The sequence below is a fragment of the Pleurodeles waltl genome, chromosome 8 (genome assembly GCF_031143425.1).
Source record: "Pleurodeles waltl isolate 20211129_DDA chromosome 8, aPleWal1.hap1.20221129, whole genome shotgun sequence".
NCBI lineage: Eukaryota > Metazoa > Chordata > Amphibia > Caudata > Salamandridae > Pleurodeles > Pleurodeles waltl.
The window spans coordinates 985,638,091-985,654,979 of record NC_090447.1 but is presented as its reverse complement, the minus strand read 5'-3'; the positions used below and the strand labels follow the sequence as shown (position 1 = coordinate 985,654,979).

At 47.6% G+C, this 16,889-nt stretch overlaps 1 protein-coding gene across 7 annotated transcripts in view; it reads left to right on the top strand.

The window, feature by feature from the left end:
* The first annotated feature begins 11,965 nt into the window (after positions 1 to 11,965).
* The window catches only part of SCEL (sciellin), a 463,522-nt gene continuing 458,598 nt past the window's right edge, over positions 11,966 to 16,889 (top strand). For all 7 annotated transcript variants that reach the window (XM_069205234.1, XM_069205233.1, XM_069205232.1 and 4 more), the window contains exon 1: positions 11,966 to 12,139. The gene's annotated coding sequence lies outside the window, so the exon portion shown is untranslated. The remainder of the gene's footprint in view (positions 12,140 to 16,889) is intronic.

Below are 16,889 nucleotides of genomic sequence, written 5' to 3'. Positions count from 1 at the left end.
GATCGGTAGAGGCACGCGACAGGGATGAACCCTGTCACCACTTCTGTTCGCATTAGCCATAGAACCCCTCGCGGCTAAATTGCACAATGAAGCCACAAGATGGGGCATACCGGACGGCGTGGAACACCGCATAGTGTCCTTATACGCAGACGATGCATTAATATACTTACGTAACCATACCGAATCCCTACCAATCCTGCTACAATTATTGAACTCATTCGGAGACATATCCGGCCTACGTGTTAACTGGGCCAAATCATGTCTATTCCCCATGCGCCGACTACCCGACACACAGACCCACATACTCACTGAGCATAATTTACAATGGACTTACAGCACTTTCAAATATTTAGGAGTGCACATATATCATGACGAATCTGACCTCAAGGAGGGCAATCTAGACCGGACGATTAGATCAATAAAAGGACTGCTGCCCTTTTGGTGCACACTACCACTATCACCTATGGGTAGAGTGGCATTAATCAAAATGATTATACTCCCTCGACTACTATATTTTTTCGCTGCCCTACCACTATGGCTTCCTAGCACTTTTTTCGCACAGCTGAATAAGCTGTTGATAGACTTGATATGGAGCACCGGACGTAAACGTGTGGCTTTGGCTAAGATCTGCCTACCACTGGACAGAGGCGGGATGGGTGTACCACAATTTGAGCTCTACTACGCAGCTGCTCAGCTGCGGTGGATCTTAACTTGGTTACAAGACCCCACTCACTCGGAAACCCACACTGTGAGCACACAACTGGGTGGTTTAAACATACTGGAATGGCTCGTGGGACGTGTGGCCCTACAGCGACACAACAATATCCTGTTAAAAGTGGCCAAAAGGGTGTGGCGGCGCTATGTGAACAGGGGACCCGGAAAACCACCATACTCGCCTAGGACCCCATTACTCGCCATCCCAGGGGTACATAGATTACATGGCCGTCTGTGTCTCACTGACTGGGCCGCCAAAGGCCTCCGGTTAGTGGGAGAATTATTCGCAGAGGGCCAATTTCTCCCCTACGAGGCACTCGCGTCGACGTACACTCTGGGACAGGGCAGTTTTATTATGTACGGCGCACTACAATCTCTAATACGCAACGCATGGGGACACAGTAGCAGGGAACCACTACCATCACCTATTCTGCATGAGTTGCTATCAGACATCGGTACATCAACACGTATCTCAGGGATCCATAACGTGCTACGAGCTAACCCAGAAGAAGCACAGCCACAAGCTAAGAACAAATGGGAAAAAGCACTTCACACACAATTCACAGCTCCAACATGGTCCATGGCCCTCACATCCACACGCGAGGTATCGCGCAACGCACGTTTCAGATACACCCAGCTCAACTACCTACACCAGACGTACCTGACTCCACACCGAATCCACCACATGTACCCCCAAGCTAGTTCTGATTGTCCAAGGTGTGGTAACACGGAAGCTGATTTCTTGCACATGACCTGGAACTGCCCACCACTACTCCGAGTATGGCAAGACAACACACAACAAACTGCTACATGGCTGGGTATTCCCCTAGCACTTACCCCTGAGTCCTGCCTATTGGGTATCAGACACAAACGTAGCAAAGATAAACAAAAACACAGATGCGCAGATCTAGCATTTGTAATCCTCAAACGACTCATCGCCACACAGTGGAAATCACCTAGCGCCCCAGATTCCCTCCACTGGAAAACTGACGTACAGCGTTGGGTCAATGCAGAAATACAGGTGTTGCACACATTACGTGATATAAGAGTGGTAGTCAAGCACGCTGATATATGGGACTCCGTGGCAGATCAACTACAGGAAAAAGATGATACACGACCCCCCTAGTCTTCTGGAAAAATACTGATCCGAGACATCACAACCAACATATTTCCTATACATAATTACCTAGACCTGAAACTTCATTCAAACACAGATGATAAGAATATAAACACACACCCTAGATATACAGCTCCGAAACTATATCCACAAAGGTACACTCCACCCACGACAAATGCATCCTGCTCGTAATCATTACCCTTCGCCCTGATTGCCCCGTAGACCTCCCCCCCCTCACGGCGGACTTACCCCCTACATCAGACCACCAAACAACAGACTTTCCCCACTCTATTCTTATCTTGTATAAGTATTTTAGTAATATGCGTTTTGTTTATGTTATAAATGCAATAAAAAGATTTAACAAAAAAATTTGAGGAAAGTGCCCAGATGGATATCATAACTAGCGACCAGGCCGTCAAATGATATGAGCATGCTGTCTTCAAATATATCTTCCCATTCTGTTATACCTACGTTTTCCCAGGCGGATGCCGTCAGCTCGTGGCGTCTATCCGTGCACCCCGGCAGAACCCAGAGCGATAAGCGGGGGGCATATGGATATTTATGCGTTGCGATGTGTGTGTATTTAGTCCAGCATATTTTGGCAGTTGACATTAATATGTTACCCTCTTCCACTGGGGTATCTGAAGCAGACTTCATGAGCCATCTCAGTAAGTTAATCAGAGTCCCCTGCCACCAAGTGGTGCTCAACTCGTGTAAGTTGTGAGCAGCTAGCCAGTACATTGGCCATTGGAGTTGGGCAGCTGCATAATAATGTTCGGAATTTGGCGCCCCTTGTCCACCACACGATATGAGTGCTTATAACTTATCCATAGACACCCTCAGTCTTCCCTTGCCCCATATCAGTGTTACCAGTAGGGACTGCATATCTTTGAACCATTTACGTGGGAGAACTACTGGGATAGCTGCAAAGTAGTATAATAACCCGGGAAGCACCAGCAGTTTGGATAGGGCCAGTCTGCCCATTAGGGAAAGGGATGTCCAGAACTGTAGGGAGGGCCTCGAGTCCGTCAACACCCCTCCAATATTTGCTTCTATATGATCTTTTTCCTCCTGACATATCCTAACCCCCAAGTACTTGATAGTGTTGCAAGACCAAGTCGATGGGGCAGAGCGCAGATGTTCTCGTTGAGCTGCAGACAAGGGTATAAGAGGGAATAGATAGGATTTCTCTGAGTTCACCCTGAGGCCTAATGCCCAAGTGAACTGTTGCAGCAGCATCATTAGATGGGACAGCACCCCAGCGTTGTTGTGCAGATGTACCTAGGCTTCGTCCGCGTATAATGAGATGATATGCCAAGCGCCACCCATATATAGTCCCCATTCAGTCGCACGCTCCCGAAGGTCATGCGCCAGGGGTTCCTTCGCCAGTGCAAAGAGAAGCAGCGACAGAGGGCATCCCTGCCGAGTCCCACGATGTATAACAAAGGGGTCAGAACTTAGGTTGCCTGTCCTCACTCTTGCCAACGGTGTTTGATGGATACGGGCGATCCATCTAAGGAATCCAGGGCCCAGGCCCATTTTTTTTAATTCCCTCATCAGGTAGTTCCATCCCAATGTGTCAAATGCGTTTTCTATGTCAAGTGATGTCACCCACGCTTCCATGCCACCAGTGTGCGCCCAGTACATTATTGAAAATAAACGGCTGAGGTTCAGAAACGTACTCCTGCCCGGGATGAATTTGTTCTGGTCTGGGTTTATTAGCCCTGTAATTATAGGTGAGATCCTATTCGCCAATATGCGACTGAGTATTTTGTAGTCTGAATGAAGTAATGATAGCAGTCTGTAAGACCCCATCATTAGTGGATCCCTGCCCGGTTTGGGTAGCACCACCAATGTTGCTTTACGCATGGAAGGAGATAGAATCCCCTTAGCATACGCCACATTATAAGTCATCAATAGTTTAGGAGCTAGTACTGTCTGGTATGTGGCATAGGATTTGATCGGCCAACCATCCGTGCCCGGTGTTTTTCCCTGTGCCGTTTGTTTGATTGCCTCTTCTATTTCTGATAATTGTAGGGGAGCCTCTAGCACCTCGCTATCTTCCGGAATCATGCTTGGGATGCACATGGCACCCAGGAACATTTTCAGTTTTTCATTCTCAGTGCCCGATTCCTGGGCAGTGTATAGTGTGGCGTAGTGTGCATGGAATGCTGCATTTATGTCTGCCTGTGTGTTTAACAGCTGCCCCTCCCTATCCCTTACAGCAGTGATCAGTGTTTGGGCAGCCTCTGATCTTATAATCCAGGCCAAGAGCCTGCCCGCTTTGTCCCCCTCTGCATGTTTTCTAGCCTGTTATTCCATGTAATTCAGCTGTACAAGTCTATCCACTGCTGTTTTATGAGTAATGCATATTCTCACCAGTAACGCGGCCGCAGTGTCATCTGTAGGCAGGAGTTGCTCGCATTTTGGATCCGAGCTCCTGGATCTCCCTGCACAAGACCAGCCCAGTGCCAAAATTCGTCTTTATCGCATGGCCCCTCAGTACCACCTTAAAGGCGTCCCATTCAATACCTGCATCTGTTGCCCTCATTTTCCTCAAAATAAGTGTTAATATGTCCTCTGAGGGTATCGCAGTATGATGCATCCTGCAATGCTACTGCTGGCATCCTCCTTGTGGGAATACTCGGAGGAATGCGGCTCCACCGTAATCAAAGCTGCATGGGGGAGTGGTCTGAAAAGGTGTGACCTAGATATTCAGAGTTAGTAATTTTTAGTAAAGCCTCCGAATTGCAGTATATGAGGTCGATTCTAGTGTGCAAATCATGCAACCATGAGTAATAGGAGTATCTGCGTTCAGCGGGGCGGAGACCCCGCTGTGCATCATGTAATTGGTTGTGTGTTTCCCATTGTCGTAGATTTTGTGCTAGCTTTTTAGATTGGGCACCCGGCACAGGTGGACAGGACCGATTTAGCTCAATGTCCGGTATGCTATTATAGTCCCCCCCCCCAGTAGCATAGAGCCGTTGGATCGTGAAATAAAGATATAGTGAGTGATTGTAGGAATGTGGCTTGATTAGCATTGGGGGCTTAAAGGGAAATTATGGATATCGGTGCCCCGTCTAGTTTCCCTTCCAGGGTAGCATATCGACCTTCAGGGTCTACTCAGGTATGTAATACCTCCAAAGGGACCCCTGGTGCCACCCAGATAAGTTTCCCCTGGCGTACCTAGAATATGTGGTTCCTACCAACGTGCCCCGCCAATGTTTGCGTACCCTTTGCAGGTCCAGTGCGGTAAAGTGCGTTTCCTGCAACAACACCACCTATATTTTACAGCGTGGTAAAAACTGGTATACCTTAAATCGTTTGATGCAGCCTGCCAACCCTCTAATATTTCATGTCATAAAAGAATACTGGGCCATATGTCCATCTGAGTAACAATCCACCTATGATCGGTGTGCCGTAAGGCAGATCAACTGGAAGTACCAAGCTCGCCTCAAGCTCCCCCCAACCTCCACCACACCACCTCCTTCCCCTCGCGCACCTCGATATGCGCATCCACTCAAACCTATTTATAACCAATACAACCAAACCCCCAGCATAACATAGGTATGACAGTAAACTCCCCATCCTAGGCTGTAACGCCAACTGGCGATCAGCCAATAGCACTGCAATGCTTATACTTAAGAAACCAACTACTGTTCTACATGGAGTACACTTTGGTGTTTGTGGGGAAGAGACGTGGCTAGTTAAATAGCAGCAAGTATCGTAGTAACGTATACAATAATAGAGCTCAGCCCTTAGGATGAAGATAGTAACCCTGCCTCTCCAATTAGTTTTAATACCGCGAGTGGTTGAGCCCTCCCATCGGCTCCCAGGATATGACCATAACCGCAGCTTAGTTTATATCAAGTCTTCAGCAGATTGCGGTGTCACAGGTGGGCCACCTGCTATTAGCACATGTATCTGTTCGCTGTCCATATCAGGGATATCTACGTCCAACTGTTCATCACTCGGTGGAGGGGGGGAGGGAGTCCCAGTCTGAATCTCCACCTCTGCCCCTGCCCACACTCTTTCCGTTGCCGCCTGCTCTTTCAATGGGCCAGATGTTGATGAGTGCTTATTTGGGCCCTGGTTCTCCTTTCTTGCAGTCCTTGTCTGTCGCACAGGTGGTTTTTGTGGTGCATGAGTTATCCCTCTTCCTTCTAACCACGCCCAGGCTTCTTCAGGTGTAGCGCAATAGGAGGTGATGTCCTCCATAGTGACCCGGAGAGTCGCCAGGAACTGCAGCGCATATTTAATGTTGTGCTCTCTCAGTGTACGTTTGACCAGGTGAAATGAGGCTCATTTGCGCTGCACCTCAAGGATATTATCTGGATAAATATGTACCATGGCATCCGCTATTATCCAAGAGTCCCGCGTACGGGCCACCTGCAGTATATGGTCTCTATCTCAGTAGTTAAATAGGCGGACCACCACCAGTCCCGGGATGGGGCCCCCGGGCACGGGTTCTGCCCGGAACCCTGTGTGCTCCTTCAACTGATAAAAAGGTTGAGTGTTTGCCTTGCAGGACTGTTTGAGATAGCCATTCTTCCATATAGAGGTCCATGCTGGGGCCCTCTTCGTGCTCAGGAAGCCCCACCACGCGTATGTTGTTGCGATGGGATCGCCTCTCTTGGTCCTATAGCCGCTGTCACAGGTGCAGCTTTTCCTTTTGCAAAGCACTAATATTTGAGGTAGCATCCGACACCAATGGTTGCATGTCGGGTATCGCGTTTTCCGTGGCTTCCACGCGTTCCTTCAATTTCTTATGATACTCCCTCAGGTGACCCATGTCTATGCGTAGTGAGTCGATCTTGAGTTCCAAGGTAGCCTTAATGTCAATCACCGCATTTAGTATGTCATTGAATTTCTGAAAGTGCTCTGCCAGGGTAGCCGCTAGAGAGATGTCCGAAGAGTTCATGCGCTCTTCCATTTCGACCAGCTCATGCGCCACTGAGCCAGTCGCCCCGGACTTGTCTGTTCTGTTGTGACCCATCGCTGTTTTTGCAAGCGTATCCGTTTGTGGTATGGGGCGTTTATTAGCTAGTTAAAGTGGGTAGCGCAGGACACAGCGCCCCGCTACTGTTCCGAGCAGTGCTGTCCACACTATGCGACTTCCACACTTTCTTTGGCACCCAGGGGACCCCCACAGTACCACCAAACAGGGGGAGCCAGTGGCACAGTCAGACAGTCATAATCACAGCAGCTCCCCTCGGTTTTCGATCTCCCTACTGCCTGTCAAGGTCCGACGTGGACTGCCCCTGAAGCTAGAACCAAGATGCAGTGAGTCTCCTGGCTGTAAACCCGCTCGGGTGCTCCAGCCCACCCTGACCGTCTCCTCTGCTTTCTCTGGGGAGTGGACTCTCCTTCTTTATGTGTGCCCCATCTCGCCCGAGATCATGCCCCAGATGTGGCACCCCAGCGCCCCTCGTGCCTGTTGGCCCAGCCGTCGTTCCCCAGTCGCAGACTACCGTCTCCCTCCGCTCTTTTCAAGCATTCTCCCGTGTTCTGGAAGTGCGCGGGCCCCCCCCACGGGGCGAGGGTCAAAGGCCACAGGTCTCTGCATGGTCCGACAGCGATGTTAGGCCCAGTTCCTGCAGCATTGCTACCCCTTTGGCCTCACTCCCTCCGGCTAGCTGCGTGCGCAGGTCCAATGATGGGGGCCGCGCATTAATCGAGAATGCGGCAGCCCTCCTCCCCGTCCTTCAATCATCTTACTTTTGTTCTTGGCCGACACAAGCCGTCCCCGGAGCCAGTCCCAGGGCCCAGGGTGGTAGGAGCAGGGAGAGCAGTGATCCAGGAGGTCTCCCTCCCACTCTCCCCACCCAGATGCTCCGGCCCCACCCGGCAGGCCTCTCTGTCCCTCCAGGAGGTGCGCCTGGTCTTAACCGGGCGGCCTCCTACCTCGATCAGGGAGCCGCGATCCAGGTGCAGTGTCCTTTAGCCCCGCATGCTTGTGTGCCCGGCTGTCGTCACTCCGCTCGGGCGCTCTCCTGTGTGTTGGAGGCGCTCAGGGTCCTCCCCCTGGGTGATGGCTAGGCAACTCGGTTCTCCGACCGGCCTGATCGCAGAGTCAGCTGGGCCTCTCCGCGGCTCCACACGCAGTGGCGGGCCCAGCTGCAGTATCTCAGCCGTAGTGCTCCCCCCTTGGCTTCTCTCCCTCCAGTTTGCGATGCGTGTGGAGCCAGTAATGGGGGGGGGGGGTCACGCATCATTCTATACGTGGTAGGGAAGAGGCGATATATTCAGGATCGTGAGAGGGCCTGAAGCGGAGCTGGGTTAGACGTTCGCTCTGGTCGCCATCTTGGCCACGCACTCCAGTACAGATGTCTTGTTAAGTTGAGATGATTGCAGATTGTAATTGGTGAGGGCAAAGGCACAGGAGTTCCTTGAGGACGCACTGAATAGTGGGAGTCATAAGCAGTCTTAAGACTCATGACTATCTGAATGACTGGAAGGTGAGAAATGTGTAGGACTTATTTCTCTGCTTGTCCTATCCAGAGTGCAAGGCAAGCAATTCCCTGGGACCAGTAACATATCCCAACCATCAGGCCATAAGAAAATGTTATGTTGATTTTTTGAGTAACATGTTATTTAACAAGATAGTGTAAAAGTGCCAGGGGGTGGAGGGGAAGAAAGGAAGGACCAAGACCAAAAGAGTGCAAAGGAGAGGGAACACCATCAGAGCAAGAAGGGAGGAGCCTTGTGGGTGGAGTGATTATCTTTAAAAGCCTGGCAGCTCACTGAACATAACTGTAATTTGTTGTGAGTAGCTAACATTGGAGCTCTGTCTATCAGATAAGCAGTAAAGGAGTAATGTGGGTGGTAAGGGAAGGCATGATGTCCTAGGGCATTCAATGAGGTAGAACTTTGAGAGTGAGGATTTGTTGGGGATAGTCAATGTTTGGCAAAGCAGGCCTAAGAAAGAGTCCCTGGGAATCAGGAGTGTGCCTCCTAACCTCTCTATAATGTCTTGTGTATCCCCATACCCTCCTTCATTATGGATACATTTCATTTTGGGCCTACAGCTGAAAAGAGAGTTGGAAGAGATAGATAATTGGGAGAGGTGCATATTCATTGCCCTAGGTGCCCATGCTTTGGAGCGACAGAAACATCAGATTTCAAAAGGAGCCCTTGGCAAGGCCTTGTGCGAATGGAGGATTGTGGGTTGCATTTAGAATGTGTTAAGAGGAATGTCATGACACTGACTGAAGACAAGGCTAAAATCTGTAGCTTAGTCAAAATGTGCGGTAGGGTTGAGCAAATTGTGCGGCAAGAAAAGGCAAATAATGTGGCATAATGCAGCACATTTTGTAACAGTATTACTTCATGATTTTGTCATTAGGGTCGAGCACGTAAGCTCGCTAGAGCCTGTTGTAATAACTATGTGGGTTTTTAACCATGCTCACTCTTGCTATTCATTCATTGTTGTGCTTGTCTGAAATGCTTCATTTTTTATTAGTGCATTTTGTGAAATGTCTCTCCTTTGTGTGCGCAGTTCCCTCCCCTGGCGTATTATCTAAGTGAACATTCCTGAACATTTCTTTTGGCCATCACATTAAGTCACGCTTCCTCCTGTTACAGGGTGTGATGGCCCCTCCTCCGGTTTCGGTTTCTCTTACATCCCAACCGTGATCCTTTCTAGATATTCAGGCAGGGAGCTAATAACTCTTGCGTTCATGTCAGCGGCGGTGCTTTGAATCGGCTTGCTTCTGTCAACTGTTTTACACTTCATTTTCAATGTGGCAAGAAAAGTCTAGTTAGGAATTTACAACGCCAATTGCTCTAACTCGAGCAAATGCAATACCTGTTGCATTGCAAATGCTTGTTTTTAAACTTGGTAACCCAGTCTGGGCATTGGTTGCACCTCATTAGTATTAACTCAACACCCAGATATAACAATAGGCAACAGAAAAATGCCCAATCCAGCTTTGCTAAGGGCCTTCCACCATGCAACAACACATGTCGCTGCATTTTTAGTAACTTTTGAAGCGTTTGAGCTAGGCACATTTTTTTGATAAAATCTGCAGATTATGCAGCAGGTGATGGATCCTGTGGCAAATGCAGAAAATCTCTAATTATGTGAATATCGCTGCAGCCGCACAATCGCATAATTCCAGTGGCCTTGCTTATGGTCCAATCCTGACCACACAATTTATTTGAGAGCACTCCAGGACCTTCGTAGTACAGCAAAGTACACCTTGCTACCGTTGCTTAGACATGTCACTAATTACTTATTGGCATAAGGTGCTATGACATATAGCAAAAGCCAGTAGTCAGCTGATCAAGATCTAATGTTGGGCCTTTATTTCGGGTAGAGATTTACGTTAAAAAGTCACCTACTGCTTTGGGAATGAAAAATGAAATTTCTTATGAACCCTATGTTGATCATATTTTTCCGGAGTGAATAAATGTCATTGACCTGTGCCGTTCTTCTGCTGGAGGTGCCGAAACAACTAGGAATTTTATAATTTTATGTGAAAAGTAGCTCCACAGGAGGAGACTCTGCCTGTGGCCAACTCAGATACTGCGTGGAGGCCCAACCATTTTGCCATAGATTTGACTCAATAGTTATCTGTCTGTAGCTACCAACATACATGCAGCGTGAAAAGTCACGAGATCAACAAGTGACGACCGAGAGGGAACTGAACAACAGGGTTGGACTGACATGTGGGGCAATCAAGCATTGCCCGAAGTCCTGGTCGTTAGCGGGTGGGCTGTTTTTTTGGCCACTTTTCATTTGGTACCCAGGCCTATTTTCTGTCCCAGTTCGACCCTGCTGGACAAAGAGAAATACTGGTTCTGTTTACACTTTTGACCATTGAGCTAAAGGTCTAATTGCACTTATGTGTGTGTACATTTCACACAAATACGACGATGCACTATAATTTTAAACATGTTTTAGTATAGCTTGTGTTGTTTTTTAAGCTGAAATAAATTTGACTTGACTCCTTTGGACACATGGAGGGCACTGGACAAAGAAACCTGCATGTCTCGCTCCAGTATGTATGGCGCAGTCACAAGAAGACAGATTCGTTGACAGGTATTCTGACATGGACACATTTAGCTGCAGGTTGCTGATGCTATAGTGGCATAATGCAAAATCCGCACCTCCCCACCGCAGAAGTCTCTGCTGTCTCACAGATATTGATTGGCCTGGGGATTAATGGAGGCCATTGAAGGGTTTGGCCCTTTGGCCCCCTTGCACTGCAGGGGGTGCACAGGCCTGTGCTTCGCTCCTACTATAATGCAAGAACCTGGGGTTCTAAAACAACCCCAAAACAGTAACTAATACTTTGTTGGCAAAGCAAGTGATTCAAGTCTTGATGACGTAATTGCATGCATAACTAAAGTAATTTGTAAATAACTGTTTTATAATTGTGCCTATCCAAGTTGCTACCTATGTACACCACTTATTCTAGGGCATGTTGCTTGTGACGTGCAGAAGTGGGCAATGCTTCACCTTTTGACACATATTTCACCCATGCCCACCACTGCCTCCGCAGAAATCTACCTACACCCCACCCGTTCATGCTCAGCTGTTTCCAGATCACAGCCATTTGTGGTTACTTTGTCTGCATAACATACCCTACATTTGTAAAGCCACCTCCTGTAGTATTTTAGCACTGGATAACAGAAGTTTATTGTTAATCACTCCAATGATAACTTATTTTATCGACCCGCGACGGATGAAAGGCTAAGAGGGATTTGAACCTTTGACCATGAGTTCGAACACAGACTCCTGGAGTGGAAGCATTAGTCTACTGTGCTGCCAGGTCTGACTCTGCCGAACAGCATTGCCATGTTCGTGCCCTGGCGCTATAAACAACTCTCAACAAAATATTAAAATATAGTATTCCTGTTCTGAGTATTTAATAAAATCCCTCACTTTTAACAATACTATTTCTATTTGAAGCTTAGGCTCACCCCATTAGTTCACGAAGAGTCTGTGCTTACCAAACCGTACTACATTTCTAGGCAACGAATTGCCAAGACAATAGACCTGTTTTAGTGAAACCAGAGCGAAGGCTTAGTTATGCAAAGAATGCCCGTGTGAGTTGCAAAACTCGAGCATTTAAATTGCCCTGGTATTTCTGGGTGACACCCTCCCTGCCACACCTCGTGGCGCCTCCCTGCGTGAGTCACACAGACCTGGGAGAAGCTCCTGCGCTGCTGCTTCGGAGACAATCCTAGGTGGGTCTGTCGATACCTCCCCGTCGAAAGTGCGTTTCCACCTTCGGCCCAGGAGCCTTCCTCAGAGTTATTCCTCGGCTCCAGCTGCGCAAGACGGAACCCGTTCCCCTTAAGGTAAGCGCCTTCAAGTTCTGCCTCGAGCGCTTGAAAGGCAATTGTTGTTGGGGGTTTACCTATGTGTTGTGAGAAACCGACACCCGGAAAACACCAGATAAACTTGGCTGAATCCTTTGGCTAACTATAGCAGTTCTCGATATGTGCGTGACCTAGTTGGTCTGCACCACTTCTTCTAGGCACCGGTTGTGAGATGACGCGGGCTTAGATACTCATTCGTCGACATAGTGTGCTCCTTGGCAAATCTTACCTTGTCTCAATGGTTCAGTATACCCGTTACTCCGCACTGCATGCGCTTAGAAACAAGCTAAGCAGCGGAATTAGGCACACCAGAAACGGATCTAAAAATTGGTCAGGTGAGCCGACCTTCACAGTGCCTAGAGGTGGTTTATTTGGTGATACTGTGCTTTAGAATTCCCCCAAACAGCACGTCCTGGCCACGAGACAGCGTGAACTGGGGTAAATGAAAGCAAATTGTATGTACTGTGTACTGTCAAATAATAAAGTAAAGAAAAAATAAGACGAAATAACTTCAGAGATGACCATAGCACAGTCTGCTGCACCCTGATTCCGGACTTAACTGCCTTTCCCGGTTGGTTGTCAACTTGCCACCTGCCCGCAGCTTAATGAAAATCGCCATACAATGTTTTGCTATTTTATATCAATTGTTTCTTTAAGTTTAAAGTCATTCCACGTCGCTTTTTGCGGAACTTTTCTAGAGCTCAAATCACCTTTCAGCGCGTTCGGCCACGGGTGGGGTTGGGGGCGTGCAAAATTCTCTGAAATGTGTTAACCTGAGACATAAGCACGCAGACACAGTAACATACATGCAGGGCGTGCACCGTGCCTGGCAGGTGCTTTGTACTCTCTGCAGCTGAAAAGCCTGAATTCTCTCGTCAGCCTCCCCACCCACGTCCTGCAGAACCAGTCCTGTCAGTGCCTCCGCTGATGACAGGCACTTGACATATTTATTAAATGTGGGGCCTCGCCACGGAGGCCTCGTCGTTACGAGTATCTTCTCTCAACGAACGCGGGCACACCTGATCTGATTGTAAACACTGAAGTTGTACTATTGCACACAAAGCTGCACATTCCAGTATTTTTAGCCGGTGCTCGCGCTTGTTTACTTGGCCAAGGTCAAAGTTAAAAAGAGCGGTAGCTGGAAATGTGCGCCATCTTTAGAGTGACCCATTTGGAATAGAAACATTCTCATATGCACATGCATTTTTAATTTGCATTCTAAGGTAACCTCAAACGCCCTTTGATAATCTTTCCCTGCTATTTTATGTGTCTCAAGTTCAACTTTCACATAACTATAATGAGAGTATATAGTTGAAGGTTGGCAGATTAGGCCACATTCACAAAGAAGGTAGAATAGGTGCATGCTTACGACCTGCAGATATTTATGGCATCTCGCCCTATTAATAGACACCGCAAGCTTATGCAAGAGAAATCTATAATTGTAATTTCCTGGCCCGCCGTCTTAGTCTGCAATCCTGTATCTGCAGAATGTCAGCACTGCAGAACATTGTATAATATCAGGCAACATGGGAAACTGTACATTTTACACTTTTTATTCACATTAAATATTTTTCTTTCTAGGATTTCCCCCTTTTTTTTTCTGCACCCCCTCAAAAATGCATTGTTTCTTGTCACTACCCACAGCTTAATCACCACAACACCACTTGTGCCCGATCTGCCAAGGCTTGGGTTTGGAAAGGAATAGAAGTGGGGGGTAAGCGTTTACGCTATGCTTACGAAAGGAATTGAAATGTGGGGAAGGCATTAAGGCTTGAGTTTGGAAAGGAATGGAAGTGTGGGGAAGGCATTCAGGCTTGAGTTTGGAAAGGAATGGAAGTGTGAGGAAGGCATTCAGGCTTGAGTTTGGAAAGGAATTGAAGTGTGAGGAAGGCATTCAGGCTTGAGTTTGGAAAGGAATGGAAGTGTGGGGAAGGTATTCAGGCTAGATTTTTACAAAGGAATGGAAGTTGGGGAAGGCATTCAGGCTTGAGTTTGGAAAGGAATTGAAGTGTGGGGAAGGCATTCAGGCTTGAGTTTGGAAAGGAATTGAAGTGTGGGGAAGGCATTCAGGCTTGAGTTTGGAAAGGAATGGAAGTGTGCGGAAGGCATTCAGGCTTGGGTTTGGAAAGGAATTGAAGTGTGGGGAAGGTATTCAGGCTTGAGTTTGGAAAAGAAGGGGAGAGTGAGGAAGGCACTAAGACACATGTAGAAAGGAAGTGAAGTGTGGAAAAGCCTACCGAAGGTATGCTAAAAATTAACATCCTTTCCCATGTACCATTCAGCTGAAACTCCATCCATCACTGCTCCCCAGGCTTTCACTCATTGCTTCAGGAGGGCCCTGGGCAAGTACCTTTAGCAAGACTGTCAACCTTTGGTGTGCAGCCCCTGGAAGGATTGGAGAAACTGCTTTTTCTGCTGCCATCTACGCTTGTTGTGAGTGTTGTAGCCAGTTTTTGTGCTTTCAAAATCTACACAAGGCGAGCGTACTATTCTCCTGTGACTACCCTGTTTTCAGCTCAGTGCTGCTTCAGAAGAGTGAGCGGGGCTGGTAGGGAATAGACATTGATGATGAACAAAGTTTTTATTAGTCAAGTAAAGTCTTGCTAGTTCCTTACAGTACTTAGTGGAGTTTCAGGCTTTTCCGGTGTCGTTGCCCCAGTGTATTTTCTCTATGCAAACTGGCAACACTCCCTTGCAATTACTAGATAGTTTTGAAAATGTATGTGCTGCATTCTTGTGAGTCAGTTTTAAAATGTTTGGTAGTGGTTTTGTTTTCTCTAACTAATTTAAAATTGGCAGCATGTTCGGATTTTAATAAGGAAATTAACATGCAGAAAATGTCATACACTATATGCAGGGCACTTGAATTATGCGATTTTGCATTCCCAGATTTTTCTGCATTATTAATGATTGCCACATCTACCACATAATTCAGCATCTGCTGCATAATATTCAGATTTTAACAAAATATTGTTTCTAGCCCACACAGATTAAAGATAAGTAAAAATGCAGCTATACACCTGCTGCACCACTGGGGAAGGCCCTTTGCAAAGGTTGATCGGTCACCTTTCTGTTGCTTATTGCTGTACTTTGGTGGTAAGTTAGTAGTAATGAGGTGTAACCTTTGCCCACACTGTGTTACCATTTGTAACAATGGCAAAATAATGTAGTAATGTTATCACAGAATGTGCCGAATTACGGCACACAATTTGCCTTTAGTTGCTTCACAATTTAGCCATATCTGCCACGTAATTTGGTTCTCCCTGTCACATAATTCCAACTATGGGCAGTAGTTCGAGTATCTGCATGAATGAGGGGAAATTTTAAAGAGAAAATATTCACACAGCCCTAACAGACATGGTTCTGCCAGCACTGCAGGCTTCAACTCCACTATTCTTGTAAATCTTCTATAGTGCAAGCGGTGTAACAAGGGCTCCTACTGCCCCCACGGTACGGGGGAGGGGATGGTTCCAAGGGGCCCCTCAGCACAGTACATTGTGCACAGGCTGCAGGACTCTGACTAGGTCCAGGGGTGGGAGGTCCCTCAAGATACTTTGCGGGGGCCCCCCCCCCTTAAGTTTCATTACACCACTGAACAGTGGAGAGCTGAAATACCTTTCTACCCCTATGTTAAGGGTAGAAATGCAATTAAAGGCGTGCATATGAGCCTCATGGGTGAAAGGGCGTGTACCTGTGACATCACCAGACTGCCATCCCTGACATTACTCGGGCTCCTGGACATGTGTCACATGGGTGAAAGGGCGTGTGCCTGTGACATCAGCAGACCACTGTCACTGGCTTCGTTTGGTTTCTGGGAGCTGCATGTACACAAGGTCTGTTGTGCGATACCTGGGGGTAGGGCCAAGGAATGGGAGCGCGGCAGATGGACTTGTGGCCTCTTTCCTTCCTCTCTACAGGTCCCAGTTGATAAATTGATACCTGCTGGGTCGGGTAGTGTTGCCTGTCCTCAACAAAGGGCATCTCACCCCTCAGAAATGCTCCTGAGTAACTTATTTTCCTGCTTTAATGTCGATGCTAGACACATAGATCCAATGTCTCCAGCTTCACACTAATACACCGAGCACAATTACCCCTTTGGCCTTGTGGGGGACTTTGCAACATTTGTTGGACAGGTGATCCTATGCATTAACCACACTTTCACAGAACCTTCTTGTAGAAATGTTTCTCCTGAGCCTCCACTCCCACCTCGTCTCCCGACCTTTAGTTCTAAGATGACTCTTCCCTGACAGGGACTTGCCGGCTGCAATGTATGAATTCCCTCTGGGCATTTGAACGTATCATTCGTCCCTGTCCCTTCTTGTTGCTAAGTGAAAGGAAGCCTTAATACCTGAGCATCAGGACGCTCGATTCACAGTGATTTTCCTGGAACTTCCTATTCTAGTACTAGTGGCTTGCGCTTGAAAATCAGAGTAAGACAAAAGTACTACGGGCCTAACTTACGTAGAAAGTAGTAATTCTACACTAATAAATGTATGCCTGTGTGTGGGTGCACATTTTCTATTTTTTGGAATTCGAAAACGTTCCCTGAAGCTGTGCCACCCCCTCCCTACAACCACACCTAATGTGGGAGCGATCCGTTCCCCTTCCACCTGTAAAGAAAAAGTACTCAGGCCCTTTGCTAGAGTAATTGGCGACCACTTCCAGGAAGGAAAGGGGCTGGATTGATGTATGGCAATGCCCACTGTGTTTCTGGATGTTTCTGGATTTA